The sequence below is a fragment of the Silene latifolia genome, chromosome Y, assembly GCF_048544455.1.
Source record: "Silene latifolia isolate original U9 population chromosome Y, ASM4854445v1, whole genome shotgun sequence".
Lineage (NCBI taxonomy): Eukaryota > Viridiplantae > Streptophyta > Magnoliopsida > Caryophyllales > Caryophyllaceae > Silene > Silene latifolia.
This window is the reverse complement of record NC_133538.1, coordinates 440,350,039-440,353,579: the sequence shown is the minus strand read 5'-3', so window position 1 is coordinate 440,353,579 and position 3,541 is coordinate 440,350,039. Positions and strand designations below refer to the sequence as shown.

At 42.5% G+C, this 3,541-nt stretch overlaps 1 non-coding gene across 1 annotated transcript; it reads right to left on the bottom strand.

The window, feature by feature from the left end:
- Positions 1-436: 436 nt before the first annotated feature.
- On the bottom strand, positions 437-542 carry LOC141635882 (small nucleolar RNA R71). The gene has a single exon (XR_012540537.1). It is a non-coding gene; the product is annotated as a small nucleolar RNA R71 (small nucleolar RNA).
- Positions 543-3,541: the final 2,999 nt, after the last annotated feature.

The following is a 3,541-nucleotide window of genomic DNA, read 5'->3' as shown; positions in this document are numbered from 1 at the left end:
TTCGCATAAGACCAGTCTTTAGTAGAAGACATTCCTATTTCTGCCGATCAACCAGTAAAGATGCCGAACATTGCTAGTCACTCGGAGCCTAAAGCAGCATCACTTCCAAAGGGTTTCAATCTCCAGACTGAGGATGGGAATACATTTGACATCCGTCCTTCCTATATCAATCTGGTGGAGAGAAATATGTATAGAGGTGTGGCAGGTGAAGACCCAAGGAAGCATATGGAGGTCTTTACGGACTACTGTTCTACTATCCCCGCCACAAATGGGGTAACTCAAGACAAGATTAAGGAGGTTCTATTTCCTTTTTCTTTGACTGACTCAGCCAAGGAGTGGATGACTGATTTGGACCGCACAGCCGCAGGGGTTACCAACTGGGAGACCCTTGCTCTTGCTTTTTACAAGAGATATTTCCCTCCATAGTGCACCAATCAGCTGAGGGCAAAGATCACAAGTTTCAAGCAGCCACCTGATGAAACTTTATATGAAGCATGGTCCCGTTTCAAGAAGTTAGTGAGGTCTATTCCTCACCATGGTTTTGATCCATGGTTTCTGTCTAACCAGTTCTACAATGGGCTATACGATGATCACAAAGCCATACTTGATGCGTCATCTAATGGGAGATTCCAAGAGAATACTGACGATGATAAGGGATGGGCCCTTATTGAAGAGATGGCGAATCACATTGCTGAGTATGGAAACCCAAGGGATGGTATTAGAACAGTTCATGCAGTCGATAAGCAGGTTGTGGCTCAGCTGGAAGCCATGGATGCTAGGTTTGATAAGTTAGAGCTGCATTCTGCTAGGATGCCTCAGACGGTCCATATGCTTACTAGAGGGGAGACCGTCACATGTGAGAGGTGTGGTAGCAACGGCGGCCATACTGTTATTGGCTGTCTTACAGAGAAGGAACAAGTCCTTGACTTTCAACAATATAGGAAAGGAGGGGGTTCCTATTATAACAACCAAGGGGTAGTCCATCCCAATCTGAGGTGGACAACTCAAAATGTGCTCAATCCTACCCCTCCTCCGCACCAGTAGCAGCCGTATGTTCCTCCACATAAGAATCAACAAGGCTTTCAGAAGCCTCCTTCCTTCCCTTCTCCCAATCATGGTGCATCATCTTCTGGTGGGGTGAGTGAGATAGGTGAGCTAAAGACTATGTTGCAATCTTTTACAAAGCAGTGGCAGCTGAGTGATCAACAGAAAGATGCATCCATCAAGGCACTTGAAACTCAAGTTGCCCAGTTAGCCGCAAACCAATCTGCAAGGAAACCGGGTCATTTACCGTCACAAGCTGACAAAAATCCACATGAGACGGTAAATTTAATCAATTTGAGAAGCGGTCGTTCATATGAGGGACCGGAAGTATTGAAATCAGACCCGAGGAAGGTTATAACTGCTGATGAACAGTGTTCTGGTGAAGAAAAGGAGCTGACGGCTAAGAAAGTACTCGATCAACTAGTTTCTGGAGGTCGATCCAGTAAAATTGCTGAAGAAAGTACTCGATCGAGTGGAATTTCTACTCGATCGAGTGAACAGGAAAAAGGAACTGCTCGATCGAGTGAAATTTATGCTCGATCGAGTAACTTTGTTGAAGAAACTACTCGATCGAATGGGATTTTTGGTCGATCGAGTAGTATGGATAAGGAACAGCTTGATCGAGAGCCTGCTAGTGCTCGATTGAGTGAGAAATCACCTGAAAGACCTCGTTCGAGAGGAAAGAAGCGTCCGAAAGACTTGGAGCTTGATCCGGCTGACACGTTGGAAGAGAGGAACAAGGGACTCGAGATACCCATAACGGTTCCCTTCCCGAGGCGTCTGCAGAGTACTAAAGCTAATCAACAATTCGACAAATTTGTCGAACTACTGAGAAGCTTCCAGGTCATTGTGCCATTCGCCGAACTGCTTACACAGGTACCCTCTTACCTTAAATTCATGAAAGAAATTTTATCGCGTAAGAGGCACATTCATGATCATGAGACGGTAGCTTTGACTGAGGTAGAGACGACCCTAGTTCAGAATAAGTTACCTCCCAAATAGTCAGACCCGGGTAGTTTTTCGATTTCGTGTCACATTGGTACCCATTTGATTGATAACGCGTTATGCGGTCTTGGCGCTAGCGTGAGTGTCTTACCGTTGTCTCTGGCTAAGAGACTTGGTTTGAAAAAGTTTAATTGCACAAACATGACTGTTCAGATGGTCGACCGTAGCATATCACGGCTACTAGGTGTAATAGAAGACATACCTGTTAAGATCGGGAGGTTCATTATTCCCGTTGACTTTGTTGTACTTGACATCCCCGAAGATGCCCATACCCCTATTATTTTAGGGAGACCATTTTTGTTTACTGCCCGTGTAGTAATAAACGTCGGGGGCAAGACATTGGCTTTTCAATTTGGGGACGAGGAGCTGATATTCCATCAGTCTAAGTTCCGGAGGGCCCCTATGCAAGCTCAGCCTTGCAATGCCCTCTCTTCTATTGACCCTATTATTGACACTCCAAATGAAAATTTGGAACATTGTGCTGCTATTATTGTGACCCCTCCACCTCAGGTTGAGAGCAAAAAGGAGGAAAGTTCGTCTGTTTTCCTTGCTGCAGGTACAAATGAAAATAATGCAGGAGCTGTCAAAGGGCATTGTGCAATTAATGTCAGTCAAAGTGGGAGCAATGATGTTAAAGCCGGTGAGAAAGGAGTAAGGATGAGAAAAGTTCGCGTGTATGTGGACGTCAACTATTCTCCTCCTAATGAATCAAGTTCAAGATCATGGAAGCTGAAGAGGACGATCAATGTTGCTGAGGTGACGTCCTCCAGTCAGGAGCCCTCCGAGGGTCTGCTGAATTGCCTTGGGAAGTGAGCGGGGAAATGCCCCGTGTACCAACTTGTAAAAACAATTTTTAAAATTTCCGTTGAACTTTATTGCTTTTAATTAGACAATTAGAATTTAGACAATTTTTAGTGTAGATTAGAGACTATAGACTGTTACTATGCGTATTTGGTATACTGGGATATCTTTTGCGAGAGTTTCTATGCAGGTTTGGGGAATTTTATGCAAATTCAAAGGAAGAATGGCGAATTCAAGAGCTTACACGAGGAAAAGAGCTCGATCGAATACTTTTTGTACTCGATCGAGTGAAATGTGGTTGTTGTCAGAATCCCGATTCGATCCTATGATTCTACGATTTTACGATCCAAAAATGCTTGACCGATCTTGGATCCTACGATTCTATCATGTTTGTAGAATCTTACGATCCTATCTATTCGAAATTTTCTAGAGGTAGGATCATAATACGATTATACGATCTTACGATCCTATGATCCGACTCAATAGTAAACATATTTAAATATATTTTTATATAATAACATCGTAAAATCCAAATTTCATGTAATTTATAGAAACATGTTCATAAAATGATACTAAACTTATTAATTATCAATATTTTGTGTATAAATAAGTGTTTTGATCTTCAATTATATATTTTTACCAAATAAAAAACTATATTTAGTAAATTTGTAGAATCTTACGATTCTACGAT